This window comes from Nematolebias whitei, chromosome 8 (genome assembly GCF_014905685.2).
Source record: "Nematolebias whitei isolate Nwh7 chromosome 8, NemWhi1, whole genome shotgun sequence".
NCBI lineage: Eukaryota > Metazoa > Chordata > Actinopteri > Cyprinodontiformes > Rivulidae > Nematolebias > Nematolebias whitei.
Genome location: NC_056505.1, coordinates 36,370,758 through 36,396,851, shown reverse-complemented (window position 1 = coordinate 36,396,851; position 26,094 = coordinate 36,370,758). Strand labels below are relative to the sequence as shown.

Here is a 26,094-nt window from a genome sequence, read left to right as displayed (position 1 = left end):
TTTGAACAGTGCCTTTAACACTGCAAATTAAAAAAAATAAATAAATACAGAAGCCTACCAGGAAAAGTCATGGATCGCTCTCTTCATCTTCCTCCTGTGAGCTAAAACCACTACAGTCGTCTTCTTCAGTGTCAGAATTGAGCAGCCTCAGAAAAACTTCATCACACGTCCCCAGCCTTTCTTTCATTGTCACTCTCAACCTCACTTTTGTCTCGAGGCAAATTGGTGATTTGATATGTTTTGCGATTCACATTATTTCGACTGGCTGCAAATAGTTCGTTGTGTACAAAGAGGGGGGAAACTCCCGCAGGGAGAGGGAGAGGGAGGAGAGAACGGGGAGGGGGACTTTGTTTCCTCTGACCTGTTCAGTAATTGCATTGGTCAGGTTTTTTTTTTTACTTTATTTATACTGGTAGTCTCATTGAGTCATGAGGACCCACCCTCCCAAGAGAGACTTGTATTGAGCAGCTATGAGAGCACCCAACTCTGACGAGGCTAAACGTTTTGGCGGCATGAAGCTCGTTAGCCCGTCAAAAAAAAAATCCATAAATTTTCCGCAGCATTGTATAAGCTGCGGTGTTAAATCTTGTGAAAAAAGTAACGGCTAATAGTCCAGAAATTACGGTAATTTTTCTCCCATTTGGACTTTTTTCACTTCAGTTTTACATTTCAAAGCTTTTGAAGTAAATCATAAAAAATACAAAAATATGATGAAGTTAAACATTTGGCATTTTTTTCAGCTGTTATCAGTTTCAACTCTGTAAATGTGCGCTGCAAACTTAGATGGTTGCAGCCACCTGCTTACAAGATGGAACACCTTTGGGGAAAATCACACATTTTAATTCCTCCACAGTTTAGCAATTACCCTCTGGTAAATAAATAAGAGAGCATGTCTAATCTTCTGTAAGCATAGCTTCCAGTTATGTGGAAATGACTGCAACTCCCCCTATAAATAATACATTGATAGCAGGCACAATTTGCATTAACTGGCAAGCCTGGCAAGTCAATAGGCTTTTATCTCTCCATTGAAGCGAGGAGGAACGCAAGGCGCTCGCTAGTTGACACGTTGAAGAAACTTAGCAGGCCTGTCAGTTTTCATACAGATCTTTGGTATCAGTGTGGGGGGTAGAGAAGGAAGTGAAATAGGAGAGAAACTGAATGTTTCCATTACAAGATGGTTTTTTTCTTCTGCTCAGTTACTTCAAACTTATATCTGATCTGTTCAGTGTCACAAATTTAGTTTCATAAAAGTTTGATAGAATGCAGAATAAAACACACGCCGCAAAAGAATTGAGATTAGGGAAAACAAGCTTCGTTCTGGCAGGTTTTTTGTGTTTCTGTTGTTGCGAAGGTGTCAGACTGCTCAGAAAAAACTGTTACATATTTAATGTTTAGCACCAGTTATTTTGGGCCATGTAGGTAGATTCAGAGGCAGTGCAAGATTTGTTCAAGCTTTAGATGGATGCCAAGTGTCCCTGCGCAGATCCAGAGCTGGATCTTTGTATGTCTATATTCTTGTCATTAATATGTATCAGGGTCAGGGGAAAAGTCTGTCCCTCCTATTTCAGTTCAAGGTCATGAAAAATTATTTCAAAATGATTCAAATGAAACTCCAACTGCACAAAAACACACAGCTAATTTCACAATGTCATTTATTAACGATAGCTCAAGCCAAAATGGAAAAGCGTTGTGTCTTCATTGTGAGTCCGTTTTATTTCTCCAGGCCTTCTCTTGTAGATTTGGTTCTGTGTTTGGACTCATTATTCTGTTGCATTGTGACTCACTTTGGCCCAAGTTCCAGCTGTTGGTGGTCTCACATTTGACTGCAGAACATTTTGGTCTGCAGAGGACTTCATGGTTGACTCAATGGCCACAGGGTGCCCATCATTCCAACAGGTTTTGTGGCTCTGAAGTGTTCATGCTGATACTTTAAGGTTTAGTTTTCACTAAACATTGTTCTATGCATTATGGCCACACAGCTTTGCTTTGGTCTTATCTGTCCATTTAGTCCTTTCAGATGCAACTTTATAAACCTAAGCCATGCCACCATGTTCATTTAAGAGACAAAAACTTTCTTCTGGCGGTTCTTCTCAAAAAGCCATACTTGTATTTTTCTAATTGTCTTTTCATGAACTTTGACCTGCTAACTAATGCCTTTAGAGCACAACTGTTGGATTGTTTGTCACTTTTTGAGCGTTGTAAAGTTTGACTTTGGGATGCATTTCTCAGATATCCACTCCTGAGAAGAGTGGCAGTTGTCCTAAATGTCTTCCTGTTATCCACTTATGAATATTTTTTATTTCCTCACTGGAGAGAGAGTCATTTGGAAAATGTCTTAACTGCTCAGCTTGATGGATACAAAGTTTCTCTGAGGTCATTGCTAATGTCTTTGCCTCTTGACATTGTGTTAACACTCATCCATATGATCCAGACTAACAAAGCACTAAAACTGCTTATTATTATTATTTTCTCAGCATTTCTTAATTTATTGCTGGTTCATTCACCAGGGGCCAACCAGGTCCCTCAGGTTTAATCTCTGCCCTCGGCTGGTATTCAGCCGAGTACTCGACGAAGTATGTGAGCGGTCCCTAACAGCACAGTCTTTTGAATTTCTTTGGCTTTGACTCTACATGGGAGTTTGTCTAGTTGCTCTTGAAATCTTTTCTTCATTGTTCCTAAAGCTCTAATTACGCTTGATATGACTTGAGTTTTTGTGTTCCGCATGCGTTGGACTTCTATCTCCAGGTCCTTGTACTTTGTTATTTTCTCTGCATCTTTCTTTAGGATGTTATTGTCACTCGGGATAGTCACATCAAGCAAGTAACACATTTTGTTATTCTTGTCATGGAACACAATGTCTGGCCAGTTTGCAGAGATGGTACGATCAGTAGGGATGGTCATGTCCCACATGATGACATAAGCCCCATTGTCAACCACTTTCTCAGTCCTGTGCTCATAACACTCGTCAGTTGTTCCTACACCCATTCTCTGGTACAACGCCCAGTGCAGGTAAGTCCCAATCTTGTTGTGTCTTTCCAGGTTCTCTTTTGGGGCCAATATTTTGCCGTCAGAAACTATATGACTAATGGACTCCTCTGCTTCCCCACGCACACGGCATGTGCTGCTGACCTGCATACCCATCACATTCTTTTGGTGATAGCAGGTGTTTAAGGCTTGGTTTTCTGCTGCAGTAATTAAACTTTCAGTTTCTCCTTTGAGTCCTGTGCTCGACAGCCATGAGTGAGTAAGTTCTTTGTCCACAAAAGGTTGTCAATATTATTAGCAAACTGACCATGTGGCTTTTCCTTCTAATGTTCTATTCTAAAGCACTAAAACTGATTATTATCATTATTATCATTATTATTATTATTATTATTATTATTGGAGGAATTGGTGGCGCAGAGGTTAGGAAGGTGGGTCTATGATCTGAAGGTCGCAGGTTGAACTCCCCGGACTGACGTCAACATGTGCGTGGGAAAGCTGAAACACCCACACCTGTCTCCACCCTCATTTGTCCCACTCTGGGCCCTTAACCCCCACCATCTGCTCCCCCGGGTGCCCCACATGGCAGCTCTGTGATCCACACAAAGGGCTGTGGTAGCTCGGTGGTCTGTGGTTGCGTCAGGAAGGGCATCCGGCGTAAAAATTACTGCCAAGTCTTTGTGCGAGTTAGTTCACTGTGGTAACCCCTGAAGAAGGGAGCAGCCGAAAGGAGTAAAAAAATTATCATCATTATTATTATTATTATTACATTTTATGGAGGTGCTCACATCTGTTAATGATCTTTTAATTAATTTCATTTGATTAGCAATGCCTGGTTGCTACTTTTCTATTTTGGCTTGATATTTGTTTGACAAATGAAACTGTGGAATCTGTAGTGTGTTTCTGTACATGGGTTTAGGTTAGAAAAACTTTAGAACCTGTTAAAAAAAAACTATTTGTATTATGACCTGGTATGTAAGAACAAATGACGGGGCTGTGGTAGCTCAGTGTTTAAGTGTCGCAGCCTTGTGATCCTTGAGCCCAGAAAGGACGGTGGAAATAAAACCATTGCCAATTTTTTCTTGCAAATTCACTCACGGTGGCAACCATTGCAGAAGAGAGCAGCTGAAAGAAAACTAACCCAAAAGACATGTCACACTAAAAAGAACTACAGTAGCCCCTCGTTACTTAGTGGTTCGTTTTGTGGATTCGCTATATCGCGTTTTTTTTAAGTAAGATTGGACATGACACAGTTGTCTGATTGATGGATGAGCCATGGGTTGTTTACTTACAATAAGTTATTTTAAATGTTTTTGCACCGTGTGTGAAACCCACAAGTTCAGGGGGAAGCTTCCTCCTGCAGCCGATCAGCTGATCTCCTTCTCTGCCACTCACACATTTCTCCTGCTGCAGCTTTGTGAAGGGTTAACTCTTTGCTGTCTAGATGCACCGATTGACTTTTATCTTCCAACTTAAAACTCAAAGTATGTCACATCGTAATAATCATCATAATCACAAAATATAAAAGTGTTAAAAAATACTTTTAATTATTTTAGAACTTCTATGTTCAGTTGTTTCAGTGTAAATGATCAAGAAGTACATTTCTACTGGGTTCCGGCCGGAGGTCGGCTGTGGTTGTGTGTGTGTGGTCGTTGGTGGTGTATGGTGGCGATCGGGGGCGTGGCTTCGCTTTAGCAGGGCGCTGGCTGGTCAGCCTGATGTGAAAATCACAGTGGGGGGTGTTGTGTGTATGGGGGTGTGGGGTGTAGGTGGCATGCCGGGGCTTCTCCGGGCTTGTGGTGTGGGGCTGTTGGGGTACCTCATCATTGGTGCGCTGGGCCAGCCTTCCTCAGCTGCTGCTCCCTCCTGCTCTGGCCCTCGGCCTGGGGCCGGCTTGCGGTCGCTGTCGGGTGGGTGGGACGCATGGACGACCTGACAGAGGCTCTGTCGGGATGTCTCTGTGTGCCTGTTTATGTCTTGGGTTGGGTTTTAGATGGTCCCCTCTCTTGGATACATTTGGGCCCCCCCATTTAATGTGGGGTCTACTTCCCCCTGTCGCGCTCCCCTCCGGTGGTGGGCCCCCCTGCCGTCGGTGCATTGGTAGCTCTCAGCATCTGGGGATGGGTGGTGGGGTGTGTGCAGGCCCGCCCTGGTGGCTGTCTGCCGGGGCCTGGGTGCCCTGGCTCTGTCAGGCCTCTATTGGGGGGTGGTATGACCTCGGGGCTTGGTGTCCATGGCCGGATCCACTCTGGGGGGGCGGGTTGCCGGCGGGGCCTGTGGACTCGTCGCTGCAGCCTCCTGGGGTTTCTGCATTGTGGTTGCTGGGGATCGCCCGGAGCATCCCTTTGCATCTCTCTCTTGGGGGTGCAGGTGTCCCTGTTGGGGGACTCCCGGAGTTCTGGGCTTGGGGGCCTCTGTGTGGCTGTGGTTCCAGTCTTCCCTGTGTTACCATCATGTTCTGTGGGGATGGGTCTGTGGGTCCCCACATCGACTACTGAACATTTTTATGGAGAAACCTTATAGTGACAAGCATGCTCACACAGGTGTTTAGATCCAGGTGTTTATCAGATGCACACTCAGTTGGGTTGTGGAGACCACTAAATATATAATGTATTACCATGTACTGTATAAAATACTTTCTAATGATGTTATAAGTATCATTATATAAGTTGTTTGTTGTTCTGGTTTCTCGGTTTTGTCTTGTTTGTTTTTTTTTTCTTTCCACAGGTCTAGAGGCAGACTTCAATGATGTTGATTTGTGTTCTCTTTATCCCTCTCTCTCTCTCTCTCTCTCTCTCTCTCTCTCTCTCTCTCTCTCTTCTATTCCTATCTCCTTCTTTACATTTTTACTCTTCTCTCACTTTTCTGCTTTGTCTTCTTCTTTGTTTTTTCATCCCTGTGTCCATTACATCTGAAACAAACCCAAAGCAAATTCTAATAAAGTTTTATATATCTATCAAGTGGAGCCATAATGCTCTGCTTGTGAAAGTAAATCTGTTGGGCCTCACCTTTACACTCAGACAATAATTCTGAGTGCCTCGATGATGAACGGGGGGGGGGGGGTGTTACATTTCTGCTCCGTGCTGCAGAGCTGAAGCTGTGTGACATCCCTTTGATGTCCTGCTGCACGTTTCTTCTCTACAAATTTAAATTTAAATACTGTAACATTTTAAATAAACAATTCATGGATTGTTTATTTAAAATGTTACAGTAATTAAATTTAAATTGTTTATTTAAGGAGGGAGATTGGGAGTAACAGGTGATGAGTGAGTGTGATGGCAGTCTGGCACATGTCATGACAAAGTTTACTGAACTTGAACTTGAACTACTGTATCCCTACTTCGCGGTTTTTCACTTATCGCTGGTGGGCGTGGTCCCAAACGCCTGCGATAAACGAGGGACTAGTGTAGATGTGAAACTAGAAGTTAAGGAGGGTAGATTGTATTTTTATGCAACTGTATCATTGTTATAATTATGTATAAAGAATAACAAATAATTCAAAATACATGTGGCTAACAAATTCTCTTTACATTATAATGTCTGATAGGAAAACAGCTGTATCAACAATATTTATGAACCTCCACTTTTAGTTTTCACTCTTGGTGCCTAAAACTCTTTAATTAATCTTATGTATTTACTTGTATGTATTTATTGTTTATGATCAGTAAGACATTCAGGTGAAGAACAGCTTCATTTAAAACATTTTTTTAAACAGTTAAGCTACATTTTCTTTTCCAGAGCCCTAAACTAAAGCAGCTGGATAACACCCATAGCAAAGATGACCCATTCGTTCCTTCACAAACACATATTTCCATAATTAAGGTGATGAAAACTGAAGCGTCCATAAATTACAGAGGAAGGAAGAATGAGCAAAACATAATTTGACAGCCCATCACCAAAAAAGAAAATACAAAAAAATTCAAAACGCTACGCAAGAACTGGGGTTTCATGAGGAGAAAGACAAACACTGTCATGTGTAATTGCTTACACTGAGGATAAGTCGACAGCAGTAATTTTCTGCAACTTTTTGCTGGAACAGGTGCCAGCTCTCTGCTATTCATCCAGACTCCTTTCATATCAGATTACCAGGCACCTGAACAACCACATTGTCAGGATTTCACAGATTAACTTCATTAGAATATTGCTTCCAGGTGTGCCTTCAGGATGCAATCAGTTACAGTGTTTGAATTACAGTGACGAGCTGCTACAGCAAAGTCACTTTAGATTGCCGCATATCGATAAACTAGTTGACATGGCATGTAGAGAGGTGTTTCTTTCCTGTCAGACTTGAACTTTCTGTTTGATTTTTTTTTTTTTTTAGTTCAGCTCCACTTACTTCAGCAGGTGTTTGTGTTGATGGGACCAGTCGATGAAACAAGGAATCAAAATCCACATTGTTATTCTTCAGAGAAATAGCCTTGACTTATAGAGAACAGTGTTTTTTTTTCATGTAGTAGTTGTGTTTGCACGGTGCATTGATAGTTTAAAAGCTGAGAGGTCCGGTATGTAATTTACTTGGTTTTAAAGCAGCTTGAATATCAAACTCCAACATCAGCTGCCAAGCTCTGACTACATCAAGGTATAATAAAGATGTATGGGAGTCATGCCCTCTCAGTTGGAGGTCATCCTGTTGTATCTTCATTAGGTCCCACTTTCTCTCATCAGGTGTGGCTTCTCCAGTTTCCTCTGAACCCTCCTTTTATAAATGTTACAGCTATGTTTACATGGACGTAAGTAATCAGATTAAACGACCATTCGGAATAAAAATGGGTCATGTAAACGCCCCATTCGGATTATTCTTTGTTGATTCAGCTCGATCCGAATGAATTTGTGATCAGAATAGGTATGTTTACATGGACACAAGTAACCGGATCAAATGGCCGGTCGGAATAAAAGTGTGTCATGTAAACACTCCGTTCGGGTTATTTTTTGTGTATTCGGTGCGATCCGATATAATTTGTGATCAGAACGAAACGGGTGGTTTACGCCGATCCGTAACCCGATCGGTGCGCATGTAAACACTTGATCTGTTCGTTTTTATCTGATGGTGAAAAACTGACCTGACTGCGCATGTGCGACTTTGTCATTTCCGCCTGACTAACGCTAATAATATTAGCATGTCGGGGAAGTAAAACTGGTCGGTGAGCGACACAACATTTCTACTAGAGACTTTGAAAGAGCTAAAAATGATCTGTATCACCTGTAGCTCAGTCAGGGAGTGCAGTAACGTCTCCACCGTCATTAAAACCTGTCGCGGGTCCATTTTGGGTGCTCAGGTTTGTTTATGTTCATCCCGGAAGTAGAACTTCTTCTTCTGTGTTTTTTTTTTAAGGAGAGTTTACCACTCTGCACATGTCAGTACTGCTGTTCAGAACAAAGCCCGCTGCATGTAAACGCTCATCATGAACAGATTGTGCCCCTGTAAACAATACATTTGAATTATTCAAACAGAACACATTTCAATCCGGTCAAAAAATGTTGCGCATGTAAACATAGCTAATGAGACGGGTGGTTTATGCCGATTCATAATCTGAACGGTGTGCATGTCAACACTTAATCTGATCGTTTTATTCCGATTGTGGAAAACTGACATGACTGCGCATGTGCAACCTACTGTATGTCAACCTCATGTATTTCCACCTGGCTAATGCTAATATGTTGAGGAAGTAAAACTGGTCAGTGAGCGACACAACATTTCTAGTAGGGATGCACTGATCCACATTTTGAAACTTCCGATCCGATCCCGATACCTAAATCTGAGTATCGGCCGTTACCGATCCAGTTCCAATATCATGATCATCATTGATTTTATATGAGGCTGTAATAATCTCCTCTCAAGTACAATTTGTACAAATATATGCATGCTTGTCCAAAAAGGCAACTTGAGGTAAGTTTTATTAATGTTGGAAGAATTTTAAAGTTAGAATTAAATTCTAACACAAAACTTTTTTTTTTATTCCTAGCTTTAAAGTGGATATTAAAGTGGTTAATTTAAGTGATTGTTTAAAGTTATTTTATATTTTTTAAATAAGGGGCAGATATAAGATTTTTTTTTTCTGCACTCTTTTCATTCATTGTTTTCTTTTTGATTATTTTTTTTTATTTTGTTTCATTTAAATGAATGAATAAATGAATTAAATTAAATAAAATGTTAAATGGCTTCAACACCTGCTAAGTTCATGGCATAAACCAACAGACATGTTCCTGTTTTTAGTATTTTACATCACTTTATGTAGCTGTTTTTGTTTCGTTTTCTTTTATATATATATATATATATATATATATATATATATAATTTTCAAATCACATGTTTTTTATGATTGTGTACTGTTGTACTGATAAATATCTCTGGAGGGTAAACTGTATCTCGGCTGCAAGTATCAAGCTGTGAAATCCTTCGTTTTCTACAACTGATAGTGGTTGGTCATTAATTATGATGAAGTTTAGCAACTTCTCTGTAAATATTGGAGCTCCGGGGCTTCAGCAGTGTGTTATTCTTGTTCAGTCCGAAGCAGGTAGCCTGATTTCGGTCAGCCGCGCTCAGTCTGTCCCTCCTCAGAGACGGGCAGATTGAGCGGGGCAGATTGGACGCGGCAGGCCGGGGTCAAGTCACCTGTTTTGGGTTGAGCAAAGAGCAGTGCCATGCTGAAGCCCTGGAGCTCGAATGTCCATCATAAAACTAACTTTACCGCGGTTTAATGTGGCGCTATGGCTCTGCAGACATTGCACGTTGCTGCGTTGCTTTGTGGTGTTTCTAGTGTAAAATACTTCCACACAGCGGACATGTTTAGATGAAAACTTTGTTAGCTGTTAGCCACAGTGCTGCTAACTCAGTACTCACGTTGTAGCTGGCTGCAAACTATGAACTGGATTTCCTGAATGTGAGGTGGGTCTTATTACTCTGGGTTTATGAGACACGCCGCCGTTCAGGAAATCCATTCCATAGTTTGAAGCCAACATGCATCATGGATCGGAAATATTGGCAGGTGGATCGGAAAATCCGATACTTAAATTAGGCTGGTATCGGAGGCCGATACCGATACTAGATCGGATCGGCCCCATCCCTAATTTCTAGTAGAAACTTTGAAAGAGCTCAAAATGATCTGTATCACCTGTAGCTCAGTCAGGGAGTGCAGTAAGTCGCGGGTCCATTTTAGGTGCTCAGGTTTGTTCATGATGGAAGTAGAACTTCTTCAGTGTTTTTTAAGGAGAGTTTACCACCGTGCACATGTCAGTACTTCTGTTCAGAACAAAGCCCGCAGCATGTAAACACTCGTGAATGAATTGTGCCCATGTAAACAATACATTTGGATTATTTAATCTGAAAACATTTCAATCTGAGCAACGAATTTTGCACATGTAAACATAGCTGTTTTTTCTTCTGTATGTGAATTGGCAGCAGCTCTGTGTCAGGTGAACCCCATATAATCACCAAAGCCATAACGGAGAACACCCAGTCAGGTTAACTCCATTTGGTCCTGTTGTTCAGCAGAAAGTGTGTCAGTCTCTGAGAGACTCAGAGGACCATCATCTCATCCTGATATGAGCTCTTTATGGATCATGTAGTGATCTGTCAGGACTGCACACATGTTTGGCCTGGCATTTTAATTCCTCCTCTACCTCCTTTTCTTCCTTCACTTCAGCAAAAGACCATATTACAATGTTTGAGTCTTTACCAGCTTATCAGTAATGTCTCATTAATTTGATTCCTCCCAGCTAAAATCTACCTGTGATGGAAAAACACTTATATAATCTCACCATTTATTTTCTTTATATCAAATTTATATGTTTTTTTTTTTAATGAATTCCTTGCCTTTAATTGAGGACACTAGTGGGTTGTTTTATTGGAAGAAAGCTAACACTAATCTAAATTCATGTACTGACTGTATGTTCTCTGCACCACCACAACCCCTGTTGCTTTGCAGAATCCAGACAGGTCTCTTGGAGTCATCATATTCTATAACAAACAGGCCACCCACCAAGCCACTGACAACCTTAACATTTTTCTACGGACGGTGAAATGGGATCGTCTTAATGTTTTAACACAAGTGATCATCCGTCCTCATCTCTTTAATGAAATTAAATTAAGTGCACCTGGGAAAGAGCTGAGAAAGCAGAATGCCTTGCCACCTCCTTTAATCTAAAACCAATTTGCCAGTAATATTCCTTCTCTCCCCCCCCCCCCCCCCCCCCAGCTTGGGATTCATCTGCCCTGATTCAAAATGGAGGAGGAACGAGATGAGACCAGAGCTGACTGGTTGCATTCAGCTCCCCACAGGCACTGTGAAATTAGAACTGACACCGGCAACACAGGCCTTAATATGGAGATGTCATTTTTCTCCTTCTGCCTTTGTCTTTCTCGTTCCCTTGTTCCCTTTCTCTTTCTTTTTTCCCTCCTACTCAGTTACTCATTCTATTAAAAAGTAGAAAACCCTATAAATGAACCGTATCCTCCAAACTTTAGTATTGTTTGGATGCTAGGGTTTAGAATAGTGTTTGTTGTCTTAAATAGTGCCTATCAAGATGCGCTTTCCATTTAATTTATTACAATGAACCTAGAAACATAGCTTTAATTTTTTTTTTGACTGAACATGTTCTCATTTATCCTCCCCCTTCAGCTAATGTGCTAATGTTTTTATTTTTATTTTTTCTGCTGCAGCTTTGTTTGCTTGTCAAGCACTACGACTGTTGTACATTGAGTGCACAAGCCTGTGATGATCAGGGAGCACATAGGAGCTCTTAGTCTTAGCATTGTGATGTGTGCATGAGGGGGTGGGTGTGCACAAGCTCAGTGGCGAGTGAGTGTAAGGCTATGCTTATCTTAGCAGTAAAAAACAATCCCAGTGCATGCTGGGAAGAAGAGGCGTCATGACGGAGAAAGACTCGGAGCCTCTGCAGGGCCAGCCAGCAGACACAGCCATCTGACATCAGCAAAGACAGCTTGTCAGTAGCAATGCATGTCATACAGCCATGCTGGGACAGTCATTGTGGCTGTAGCATCATCGATGTGGCATCCAGTACCCTGGTCCAGATTCCCACTTAAAGGTTAGAACCGATGTTGGCGTTGCAGATGAAAATAGAGCTGTGGAAGCAAAACCACACTAGCCATTTGGAACAAGGGATGTGTGAAAACACATCATGGCACCAACGCTGTAATCTTCTTTCATTTACTGCCTTTGCTCAGGGAAGCTGTTTGTGTGGGCAGACTGTTATTAGAACTTCCCTTTGTTCTGTTAAAATCCCAGCAAAGACTCTACCCCTCTTTCTTTGAAACACCAGTACTTTACCGATTCTGTGAGCAAAACTCTCCACTCAGCCCCGTTCAACGTCCTGTGATCATTGTAATTCAGAGTTTCTGTTGCGTCGATGAACACCAGGTTTTGGTATAAAACTTGTCCTATACAAAAGTAGATCCATTTTCGAAGGTCGTTTTCTTCAACCCTGGTTTTCCCACCAGAGAGCTCTGGTTCTGTAATGCAAGTCTTCAGCAAGGACAGGGTGAAACTCTTGATTGAACAATTTTCTGCGAGAGATGTCTTTAGTTCAGTGATATGGCAATAGAGAAATCACGGAACGGCGTATTGGACAAGACGAGCTATGACGTTTTACACCAGTTGTGGTGATGCGTTTCATCTAACTTGTAATGTTTGAAAAAGAGAAGAAAAAAAATCATTTTTAGTTGAAGAAAAAATGAAGATTTGCCAAAAGTGACTTCATTCTAAAGAAAGTATTGACTTTCATTGGAAGCATTTCTCCATTTTCCTTTTGTTTTCTATTTAATATTTGAATTTAACTTTGCCCCAGCAGTTAATACATACCTACTTAAATGCAAGTGAAGCACGACTCTCCACAGCAGAAGGAATTTCAGTGTTTTTCTATGACCCAATGTTAGGCATGTAGCTAAAATTACAATAACCCCATTATAAATGTGTGTCCACTGCTCTAAAGTACAGCATGGCACAACATTCTTTCCACTAAATGGCCCCTGTTTGGATAACAATCCAAAAACCATATACATTTTTCCACATGAGTAATAAATGTAAAATTGACTCCATATTGACTGCAGATGTTCTGTGGAAAGAGAAAAAGACACAAACGTTTTTGTGTGCAGGGATGTAAGATTTGAGCGTTTCTGATCGTGCATAAACACAATGCCTAAGTGGGTTTTTATTCAATAAACATGGCTGGACTGTAATTACTTACACATTTCTGCTGGCTGGAAATTTAAGACAGACTGTGTGCATTTAGAGTTGGCGCGCTTAGGACACTCGTCTGTCCCTGCCCTAGCCTGTCTGCAAAGGAGTTTTTAATGCAAAATTATTTTTTTCCTCTACAACAAATGGCATATGCAATCAGAAATAAATAGTTAGCTTGTTGCTATTAGGAGTCTGTGCCATCTTGGATAATATTTCCCTGAACAGACGTTTATTCGTCTTTGGACAGGAATACATTAGTGAAAAAAAAAAAAGTTTAGCGCCACTGTGACTTTGAAAAGAATGTTTAGAGAGTTTTAATATCCCTTTAAAAAAATAAAGTCAAATATTAGTGTAGTTTACTGCCTTTTTTTTAGAATCTTATAAGAAATATTGAAATACATTTATTAAATGTCTTATTTCCTGAAGCTTCGCGTTTTGTCTGCAGTTACAAAATGCTTATGAGGTCAGGTTTGGGGTCTTAGAGAGGCTCATATGTGGCCCTCAAGTATTGATGATGTACAATAAAGGAAGTAGGCAATAAGTCACTTTCTCCCACCCACTTAGAGCAACCCAGATCTTTTTCTTTTTTGTCAAACTAAATCATATCTTACTCACGTCCACCTAAGCACTCAGATTCCTCTGGATGTGTAACCGTCAAACCTCAAGTCCTGCAGGTTCTCACATGGCTTGGGCTTTGAGGGGGAAATTTCCATGGGCAAATGTGCATATGAAGTGGAAAGCTGAGAACCCTGGAGAGTACACTGAGATCAGACCCAAACACACACAGAGTCCAGCTGCCTTCAATTAAACCAGAAACCCCCAGCCATGGAAGTCTCTGATGCACAAAACCAGCGTGCTTTGATCTGCTCCAGCCTGGGGAAAAGGTACGGGACCTTCAAGGATTACTGGAAAAAATAATTATTGTATACACCATAAAAGTTAACAGGCTCAGAGACAGCAGAAGGTAGATGGTAGTGATGACTGTCACTCTTGTTTATTTGCCAGATATTTTTCCTTTTCTCCTTCAGTTTGATTAGTTTAATTAGTGAGGCACACCTGGCCTCTCATAAACTGTGGAACAATCCTGCTCTAGTTTCTATGAGCACTGAGGGGCATTTCTGAATTATGCAGGGTAGATTTGTGAAGCTGAAGCTTATATGCTTGTCAGTTTCAGCGTGACACACGGAAGAGGTGCAACAGCTCTCGGATATGTATGAAATTTGGAGCCCGAGACGGAGATCAGCATTGAAACGGTCCCCCTGCCAAGCACCTCAGATGCAGGCAGCATGGGCATCCATTAAATTAATTTGACTTCATTAGTGCAAACCTGCTAGGCCTAGGGTGCCCACAGAGATGCCAGTGGGTGGGAGGTAGGGGGTGGTGGTTGAGTGGCATCAGCCGCTGTGCACTGAGGAAAGTGAACACATGGCACTGACAGGCGGAATATGGCCTCAGTTCTTAAGCCGGGACGGCTGCCAAACAAAGGCAACATGCGTCGCTGGCTTTAGGGGAGCTCAATCAACACCCAGTCAGAGGATTAATGCCATGTGCACCGTGCCACATCAGTGAGGAGGCTGTGGGTCGCTGGGCAGCCTGCAAGTCAAGCATGTACACACAGTGAACAGCGGAGTGATATGATACCCAGACACAGCCAGTAATTGGACTCATTCTCATCATCTTTGCTTCTGCAGACAAAAAGTCTAATTTTCATGTAACTTTGTTTGATTTCAACCTCTTTAAATAGGGATGGACACTATCCATAAATTATGCCCACCCAACTACACTTTTGGATAACTTGTCCTTTTACCACAAAGCAGGTTTGAACAATCAAACGGTGAATAAGGAACAACTTGCAATGTTTTCTAAAGTATCTGATATTAGAACATTAAGACCCTGTTGGTCCATGTTGGTATATCTTTGGATTTGACTTGCCTCCCCCAGAGGTTATTATTGAACTTGCTCAGAGGGAATATGTTGCATTGCATTCCTTTAAGCCCAAGCCTGTCGCTATAACCTCTAGGTAACCACTGCAGAGTCTCGGGCTGCTCTGGGATCTGCTGGAAAAAGTATGCCTGGAAAATATGGAAGTATGGAAATAAATAAGTAAATAATAGAAGGCATGAAGTCCACATAGAGCTGAAAGGGAGCCTGAGGGTGGTGCCTGACAGCAGCAAACACTTTGATCAGAGGGCCCTGTCGGACGATCACTTCCACATCTGCACATGGGGAATGAGCTGTAAACTGCCAAGAAGCATTTTAATGACAGTTGGAGTATAAAATAAAAGAGGGCTCCAGATGGCAGGTAGTGCAGCGGCTGTGGTTGTGGGGTGGGGGGGCTGGGGATTGGGGGCGTTTAAACTGCTTTTTTATTGATAAAATATGGGGTGAAAAATTGTGCAAGGCTTATTAGGCATCCCACAGTGATGTTGCTCAGCTGGCCAAGCTGTTCAATGTGGCCCTTGTTCAAACGTGCCTGCATAAATTTTGAGCGGTCCTTTTAAACCTTTAAGACCCCGGCTTGTTAAATTCTCCCTGGTTCCTCGAAATCCTCTCACTGTTTTTAGTCTTTTGAAAGACTTGCTTGTTTCCTCTGTTTTTTAGACCAGTAAGATAAAAACATTAGCAGCCCATCGTAGACTCAGGAGGTCAGAGGGCATTACCCATATGCCAGGCTCATTACATGTATAGGCTTCCAAGAATAAGAGTTTTGCTCTTAAGCACCTTAATTCCATTGTGATAAAATTAGCTTTGCTCTCCCAGAGATAAAATAAGGTTGATTTTATAAATTTAAAACACTGTGCTTGTACTTACATGAGTATGCAGTGCACTGGGCATCAACATTTAGTAACTGGCTACAGCTGTCAGTGGTCAGGAAGTAAACAATGATTCAGCTACCAAATGCATGCATCTACGTACCTAATCTAGGTATGTGTCATGTATCTATCATGTATGTACCTGCATGTCTCATATATCATAATACTGTAACAAACCAGACACTTTTAGTCATGATTTTTGCATTAATGCTGTTCCTTATATAAAACCACCCTAACACTTCATAAAGGAACATGCACATTACTTCACACTAAGCTAGATTCATTCACAATTTAATCAGAGATTCAGCGATTCTTTATTGTCATTTCATTACGTGTAATGGTACATTACGTGTGTGCACGAGCTTTTGTGCCTGCTGCAGCAGTAATATCCACACCACAGACATGGACAATGTCTCATGTCATTGGATTTTTAATAAATAATCAAAATAAAAATGTGCGATGACTTTTATGGGCGGAGATATGAGCTGACGGAGCTGAATGAACAGTTGCCAAAACGCAAGCAGTGAAAATGAGAAAGTTCCCGGATCTTGTTCCGGCAGGATCCGGCTCAAATTAACCACTGGGTCCTTCGTGTTCAGTTCTGGTAGAGCTTTAAACAACCCAAAGATGACAGAACACTCGAACCAAAGACAAACTAGCCAGAACCCATTACATGCAATAAAATGTAAAAGAAAAACAGTAATAAGATCTAAGATATGAATTAAGAAAAACATCAGCTAAAAATATGCTAAACACTAACAGCATAAAAACAATAAACACAATATGCCGAACAGCAGCCCGAACATGAGTCTGTGTGAGCAGATGAGTACGAATGAACACAGCAACATGAAACAGATCAGCAGCAACATGAAACAGATCAGCAGCAACATGAAACAGATCAGCAGCAACATGAAACAGATCAGCAGCAACATGATGTGATTCTTCACAGTGATTATTCTGGTTAGAGAGTCATGAGTCTAACAGCCTCAGGGTAGAAGCTGTTCCTCAGTCTAGTGGTTCTACACTTAATGCTCCTCAACCTCCTTCCTGAGGGGAGCGGGGCAAAAAGTGTGTGTGCTGGGTGAGTGGGGTCCTTCATGATGCAGGTGGCTCTCTTCCAGCAAATGGAGGTGTAGATGTCTATGATGGTGGTGAGGCTGACTCCAACAGACTTCTGTGCAGCCTTCACCACTCTCTGCAAAACTTTTCTTTCAGGTGTTTAAATTGAATTTGGCTGGAAAGTGAAAACCCTAATGCTGATAAAATTACATGGTATGAAAAAATCACCAGCAAAAATTCCAGTGAAATATCACAAATATGACTTTTAATCAGCCATTAGGGGTCTTTTTCACTAAACCGTGTCTTTAACCACCCTGTCACTAATTTTAAAATCCACATGAGCTGATGTATTTGACTGAAAGGCTCTTCTGCCTCCCCTTCAAAAATAGCCAACAATTTTTTTTCCACTTTCCAAAAAACGGTAAGCCCCAATTTATATTCTATAACTACCACTTGAAGGCCAACCCAGCCCTCCTTCATTCCACACTCTGCCTTCCCTTGGCATCAAAGACAATTACTGTCAACTTCACATCAAATTACAACTGTTGGTTTGCTTGTTTGTCTTGTTATGTGACTTGAAAACTGCCATCTTCCACCAATGGAAGGTCCCCTCCCATCTGCTCTCCCCCCCTGTGCCCACACTGATGAGCCTACACATAACTCACACATAAATCCTCTTCTAGTGCAGGGAAGAGAAAGGACGGGCAGCCAACAGCCTAATGGACTAATTTGTAATCGCAAATAAGAAAAATCTGCAGTGTTGGATGTGTTTTAATTTGACAGAGAGTGGCAGCTCAGAGCCAGATCATGAAGCTTCTTACCCAAATCTTTCTCTCCTTCCTGTTTGCTCTGCCTTCCCATCAAATTCTGTCTTTCTTCTCCTCCAAGGAGACTAGTCAAAAAAAGAAAGTGATGGCAGAAATGCTTTCGGCACATTGTGATGCCCAAAGCTCCTGGCTCCGTCATATTTCTTTTCCCCTCAACCTGCTCCCATGCCCATTCCTCTCTTCGTTTTCTACATTAACATGGAATCCCTAGGATGAAAAAATACATGTATCTCCGAGTATTCAGATGTGTTTGAAGTGCAGGACAGTTAGGGGGTGGAAGGGCTTGAGGGACTGTAAAAAATGAATTGAGTCAAGTAATAGGAGAACTGTTTTGAATCATCACCCTCATAAGTTATTTATCAGGGGCCCTTAGTGTGGAGGAAGACTTCAGAGTACTCCCTTAATGTAGAGTCTGATGACTAGTAGTGGGGTTGTTCCAGGAAGTACTGTTGTAAAACAGGAGGAGAACATTAGCAGAGAAGTCTCTTAGGGGCCAAAGAAAAAGAGAAACGATAAAGAGGGCGTCTCTTTCCCAGCATGCAACACTGTTCAGAAAAGCAAGGTGTACAAAAAAATGTCCCCGAACCCCCAACATGCCAGTGATACCACATGAGACAGAGCAAGATGTTCTGTACTGTGATTCCCACCAGGTTGAGCACATTCAAGTGAACAAGATGTGTTGTGCTTCAAATGGTTGTTAAAAAAAGATGAGAAGAAGAAAAAAAAACACCAGAGAACCGGAAGAACCAAAGACTGTGAGAGCTTCTTGTTTCACTTTGTTCAGTTTTCGTTTTAAATTTTGTTCATTTTACTGCATAAATGAACACCATAGCATCGCAGTACAGTGGATCTGCAATGCCTAGCTTGAGAATGTGCATGCCAAGGTTGACATATTTTCCCCAGATGTTCATTATTTCCAGTGGTGGGCACAGTTCTGCTAATCTGCTAACAGCTAATAGCTAACTAACGTTTTGTTTACATACATTTTATTATGTATGATTTTCATTGTGAATAAAAATAAAATCATAAATACAAACATAACAGAATGACATGGTAGTGTAAATAAATTAACCCCCTACTCACGCACACATTGACAGACAGAGTTGGTTTGATAATTTTAATGTTGTTGTTGGTATTGTTGTCTTTTTGGCTGCTCCCCTCTGTGGGAACTTGCATGAAGTGAAAGATTTGGCGTCCCGGAGAACGCAGAGAAAACCCATGCCTGAGAGACACCAAATAACATATGTACTATTGAAATTTGTCATTTTAACCCTAAATGGGATATTTAACCTTTATCTTTGGAGAAACTACAATTTCAGTATAGATTTTTAATTCATATGTTGCAGTTGAATGCCTCGCATCTTCATGCAGTAAAATTTTTTTTTATCTATATATAGAAGCGCAAATTTTATTTTACCTCATGCCATGTTGCTTTCCCAGAAACACGTTCAAAGTATCAAGACGTTCAGCAGGTTGTGGCGCTTCTCCTCCAGCTAATGGTCCACTCTGGTGTTCCATAAATTTTTAATTTTACCGTAGCCTTGAGAGATATGCCCAGCTGACACGATCAGATTAACAAATCCAGATTTGATGACGATTGGTCCATAGTGGGAGAAAACAACTCCTATGACACAATTTATTCATTTTCAGCCGGCTGAATACAAACAAAGGACTCATAGAAATTAATATTCCACAAGTAGCATTAATCAAGGTTCATTTCAAATATTTTTATTTTCTGACTGCTGGAGTTGGTCTTTCTGTTTGGCTCCACCCACTCTACATCATGATTGTTATTGTTGTCTGTACTTTACATGTGCTGTCTGGAACAGGTCTCATTGTAAATGAGTCCTCGTGGCTCAGTGAGACTAGCCTGTATAAATAAAGGTTGAATTAATATTGGTTAATGTTCCTGTCAGTTATTAAACATCCTGGAGAGTATGTGACCGAACTATGTCACTGTCGGATTCTCTCCAGACAGTGAAGTCCTAAACAATGTGAGCGCCGTCAAACATGCTTCTGCCTGGAGACGCAATTTAAAAAGAGTCTGACTGGATAACTATATTTTCATGAATTAAAAAGTTTCTTGCTCATCTGCAAAGTAGTTTGAAAAAAATAAGAGAAATTAATTATACACACACACATTGAAAATATATATTTTATGTAAAATAAATAGTAAATACAATTTTTTGGTAACATTTAATATGTGTTGAATTCTTGAGCCTTCTCTGAAGGAGTAGAAGGCCCTGAGAGTTTCCCACAGAAGGGTTAGAGGTTCAAAAGGTTACACAAGCACACGCAAAAAAAAAAAAACTTGTGAAGAGCAATGTATGAAATCAGACAGTAGATTAAAGAAACAACAAATGTTCAACATTTTTCAGTCAGATCATCTGGACAGTTTCTTTTTTTGTGCTGAAACATTTCACCTTCGATCCAGAAGGCTTCATCAGTCAAGGAAACACACAACAAAACTGATTCTTCCCCCAACAGCTTACTCCAAAGTGGAACAAACCAGTTCTGCTTGTGATAAGATGGTCTCTTTGGTACACCCCCTCCTCCATTGCCGGCCGTTTTCCTTGTTGACAGTCATGTCAAACTGGTTGAAAACAGCAAAGTCCATGCTCAATAATCCAGGTATATAATCCAACATTTTTCAGTCAGGTCATCTGGACAGTTTCGTTTTTGTTGGGCTAAAATTTTTCGCCTTCGATCCAGAAGGCTTCATCAGTCAAGGAAACACACAACACAAAACTGTCCAGATGACCTGACTGAAAAATGTTGGATTGTATACCTGGATTATTGAGCATGGACTTTGTTGTTTTCAACTAATGTTGTTGTTTTGTCACTTTTACAAATCTCTTCAACTTTTTTCTGGAAGTGTGATTTGTACATATAAAACTTGAATGAACATTCAAACACAAACTTGAATGAGCCACAGAGTCAGAGATTCTTTATTGTCATTCGCACCACACGTGGTGGAGCGAAATTGTGTACACAGGGTCCCACAAAAAAAAAAACTGCTATATTTCGTGGCCAATCCGCTCCTATTCTCATCAATTCGGTTCGGCTATAGTTCACACGCATAAATTGTGCGGAGTCAGGCACAGAATCAATATCAAAACTTCTAAAAGCTGGGATAGTACCAGGAGCCTGTGAAGCTGCAACTGCTCTGAGCGCGGCCATCTTGGAGAATGATCTATATTCAATAAAGTGTCCTTCAGTATTATATTATTCTGTGTCGATATTTGATGACAGGTGAGGAATACATAGTTTCCCATGTGGCGTAACATTCGGGGCAGATCCAGCGCTCTCTCCACCCATGTAGGCTCTAGCTGGCTCTAGCTGCAGATGCCGGCTTAGTAAGTTTTGTTGAGGTTTTTTTTTTTTTTTTACGTAAATTGCAATGGCTGTTTCTGCTGGATTAGAGAATGTTCCAACTGGGCAGATGGTTCGGCAAAGCGCAGTTTTCTCTTATCCCAAAATCAGGAAATTCGAAGGACTGCAAATGAGCTGAATGCAGACCTTCATCCAGTCTTGGCTTGAAAAGTAAACATCACCTGCATGGAACTGCTGTCAAAGATGTAATCTGCTCCAGTCATGTTTTTTTCCTGCGCTAAACAAAAAATTCTATTGCAATCATTTTGTGAAACAATGTCTGAACAATATAATATAATATAATATAATATAATATAATATATAACTGTGTGTGTTGGAACCGAGTTTTAGCACGTCTCTGTGGTAGTTAGCTTCGCTATGCTAAGCTATGTGCTAACACTGTAAACACACAGTAGCAAAGTTGTGGGTGTATATAAAGACTATGAAGGACATCTACGTGTATATTATTGTAACTACTTACTCTGCCAGCCACCAGAACTTTGTTATTAACATGAAGAGTTCGGAAGTCCTTCACAAATCTGTTACAACATTGATTATCCATGGATTTAACTTAAAGCTGTGAAGCTCCTCCATTGCGTAGTTATTCCTCGTGTTCACTAAATAATTAATGATATCAGAGTAATTTATCAATGACAACATGTCAGCGTGACCTGACATGATTTGTTTCTCCGCCGCGTACGGATCAACTGTGGTCGCAGCTATTTTAAGCATATATCTTTCTCGTGCGCCTTGGTCCTTTGGTCTGTCTGTAAGACATCTTGAGCTCACGCGGTCCATCCAGCACGAGCCTACACGGGTGGAGGAAATGCGCTATTATGCAATACTGGTCACATGTGTGGGAACTATGTATAGGCAGGCCTCGTCACAGATCAACACTTCACAGCACAAACCGTAACACTCGCAGGTAGTTTCTGATCACACAAGGCTAACGGCTTCTGAACTCATCACTGAGGCTAATAAAGAGCAGCTAATAGCATTGTTGTTTCATTTGTACTAATTGCTCTCCCTGGACTTCTGCTGTTGCCCATCTCTCCAAACATCTGTTGTGAGCTCATGCTCTGCCCATGGCCTGAAAGCTAAGCCTACTACCAGAAACAACTGTCCTCTGGTGGCCTTTTAACAAACTATGATGTAGTTAAATATAAAATATAAAGTAAAATATATACAACTGTTGATATTTTGATTAACCTGGATGTTAAGCTGCAGTACAGTATTGAGTATTGCTCCATTGAGCATGGACTTGTGAATCATATAAAAAACTTGAAAGATGTTCCCATATTTTTAAACAAATTTATTAAAAAATACCAAAGATAACACAGTTTAACAAACATATTACATTTTTGCATCAACATAATTTTCAATTAAACTACCGGTATGCTTGGTATTCATTATGTCCATAAAAGCTGGAAAATATAGACAGAATTAGAGAATTCTCTACAGCAAAATGGACAGCATCTGAAAGTTTTGTTGTTTGAGAAACAGGAAAAGAAACTAACAATTTTTTCTTCAGCGTGTCGCCTACTGTTTGATGAAGGAATGTAAAAAATCATGTCAGTGTTTTAGTGACTGTCAAGAAGTCATTTCTAAATACAAGAAGGGCTGAGGCGCCAACATATAAGACTGAAAAACTGCAACAGTTGAACTCCAGAAGGAATTATTTTATTATAAATTGTTTGGCTCAAAAATGGATTAAGATCATATTAGAAGAGAGGCACAACGGTGAAAGTCTAAAGCATCTGTAAGACAAGGAGGCCATTCTTATGGTTTGAGGTTCTAGTTCTTATTTCAGCTAATGGTGTTTAAATTTGATCAAACTAGATGGCATTAAATATGAATACAGGAAATGTATTTCAGACTAGGTTCTGCTCAACACATCTCTAAAAGCATCAACACAAAACTATAGCTAAATGCAAGGGTTTTTTTTTGTGTGTTAAAAAAAAACATATATTTTATATGTACCATATGAAAAGTACATGTAAATGAACTGTACTTGCAATCATTCAATCATTTCTGTGTGGAGCCAAGGTAGCAATCATATTTTTTTTTCCAGTGTGGCAAATTTGTGATGTGTGTGAGAGATTTTGAAGCACTGACACATGGTGCAGCATTACAATGGACTGCAATTTGCATATCATTTCATGTTAGGGATATTAGATTAATGGCTTGTGACTAGTGTGATGAATACTAATTTAGCCCTAAATCATGTCACTGTTAGAAATCAACAGTCTGCCCAACAGGCAGTATAATAGCTCAGTGCTAGACATTGAATAAGGTCAGCTAACTTAGGATGAATTTTGACTGTTTTCTATTTGCTCCAGCCCTTTAATGCAGTTGTATTGTGTAACAAGGACAGTTGTCTTTGAGGCTATCTGAGCCCAACACTGGCCTTAACTGTCGTTGAGCCTGGCAGCCATTAAAATTTGCTGAAAGACCAGAGATGACAAAGCTGAGTCTGGTGAATATTATAAATATTGTTGTACAGCCCCTGAGCTCACTGGCTCTAATTTTACTCCCAGCATGCTGGTTCCTGGTGTTGGCAGCTTTCGAGGCCACAAAGCGTAATGATGTTAATGTTGCATGAAAAGGCTACAGAGCTTTGTCAGAACTCAACACGTCACAGTGTTTCGATGCCTTTAGGGACCATTTTGGCACATTGCAACAGGTTATGTATTTAAACACAATGAGTGTGGTCCATACTTGACTGTTCATGATTTTATTGCATTAATTGTTTTTGGTTAATTGGGAATAAAAGTAATATAAGATAAAGCTAACTGGATACTGTAACTGTTCTTGTTTTTGTTTAAAAAAAATTATAATGTAAAACTTCCAACAAAGTTAAGTCAGGTCCTCTGGACAGTTTCTTTTCTGTTGAAACGTTTCGTCTTTTTTGTTACCTGGATTCTTGAGCATGAACTTTAATGTAAAACTTCACTAGAGAAATTGCATTTCCTGCAAAAATGCAGTGTGATTACTTATTGCTGAAGAACTTGCTGAAAAACAGCTGAAATTAGCTAAAAACATGCTGAAATTTAGCTGAAATGGAAGAACAAGCCTAAGTTAACAGAAGAAAGCAGAAAGATGCATATTTGCTGAATTTGGTTTAAAGAAGTAGAAATGAACACAAAAAATAAATTAGTAAATTAACTAAAAAAGCTGAAATGAGCAAAAATAGCAGAAAAGTAGCTGAAAAGTAGCTGAAAAACCAGGAAGAAGTTTATAATTCAATTCAGTTTATTTATATAAAATCACAACAAAGTTGTCTAAGGGGACTTTACAGGAGCATTCACATACTTTGTACATAAAAAAGCCAATTGGTAAAGTTCTCTATCTAAGGAATAGAGGTCATATAATATAATAACAGATGGAAGTAGAGACAGCACAATTTTGCTGAATTAGGCTGAAAAAAGATCACGAGTGCAAAAAAAATGTGTATTTAGCTAAAATGCTAGCATAAAAACAGCTAAACAGTAGCTGAAATAGCAGAAAAGGCTTAAATGAGCAGAAATAAACTGAAAGGACCATAACACGCTGAAATTAGCATAAAATATTGGAAAGGAGCACAAAACAGCTGAAAGAACAGCTGAAATTAGCTGAAAGTAGTTGAAAAAAGTTTAAATTTGCACAAGGAAGCTGAAAGAAGCTGAACAAAATGTGAAAGGAGCAGTGAAAGGTTGTTAACAGATCTAAAGATTTGAAGGATGTAAAATGAGCTCAATTAATTTCCTATCAGAAAAAAAGTGGCAGAAAAGGCTAAATATTTCAAAAAGCTAAAAACATTACCAAAAGTCATAGCAGGATTGTCCTGAAAGAGCTAAACATTTTTATATATGATTTGTTGAATAGGCCAAAAATTGTGGAACGAGAAAGATGCAGAAAAACATCTGGAAGAAAAATGGCTCACAATAGTGTGAATGCTTCATAAACATTCACACTATTAAACAACAAATTAAACTGTATCAATCTTGGAATTCAAGAATAATGAATTCAGATCCTCTGTTGTTTACTCAAATACATGCATGCAAAGCTACTTGCTTAAAAAGATTCTTAGCATTTAATAAAATGGAATGAAACAAAAAGGATGAATTTTTGCTAGTTTTTCTCAATAAGCACAAACTGACACATACCTGTCCAAACTGGTCAGGAACACACAACATAGGATTCTGTTATTGAACTATTTGAGCCTTTGGCCTCAAAGTAGCAAATAGTGTAATTTGACTGTGGATTCCATTGTCTAGATTTTAGTTTTAAACTTGTTAGTCATTATTTTCCTTGTGTGTGATTATTCTACTGGCATGTATTTGTGTGTGTCACTTCCTTGGTTCTCCTGAGAGTAGATGGCTAGCCAGGAGTTTTCATGGAAGACGTAGGAGGGTGTCTAGAGGGAGCAGTTTGATTGATGCGTTTTGGGGTAGAGGAGCTGTTGGAGGGGTTACTAGTGGGCTGGGTGGGATGTTGAGGATGATGAGAGGATGGGAGCTTGATGAGATTCAGGTCCTAGAGGTAGGCATGGCTCTTAAGTGAGGGAGGAGGGAGCTGGAGCAATCTCTAGATTGTTAGTGACAGGCAGATATTTCAACACTTAAAGTAGAAGGTTTGATTTAATCACAGAGCTGTCATTTGTTATTTGTCTGGCTGGGTCCACTGGGGCCATGGCTGATCAACTGCTTGATCCCAAGAGAGCCCCTTTCCCCCTGTAATGTCTAAATTCCCTGCACAAATTACAGCCTACACCTCTCATCCCAGCCCCCCCCACACCCCCCCCCACCCCTCCCCCCCCCCCCCCCCCCCCTCCCCCCACCTAGCTAGCAAAAACGACAGACACAA

At 40.4% G+C, this 26,094-nt stretch overlaps 1 protein-coding gene across 1 annotated transcript in view; it reads left to right on the top strand.

Moving 5' to 3' along the window:
* The window catches only part of fbrsl1 (fibrosin-like 1), a 408,497-nt gene that overhangs the window by 282,571 nt on the left and 99,832 nt on the right, over positions 1–26,094 (top strand). The window lies entirely within an intron of this gene.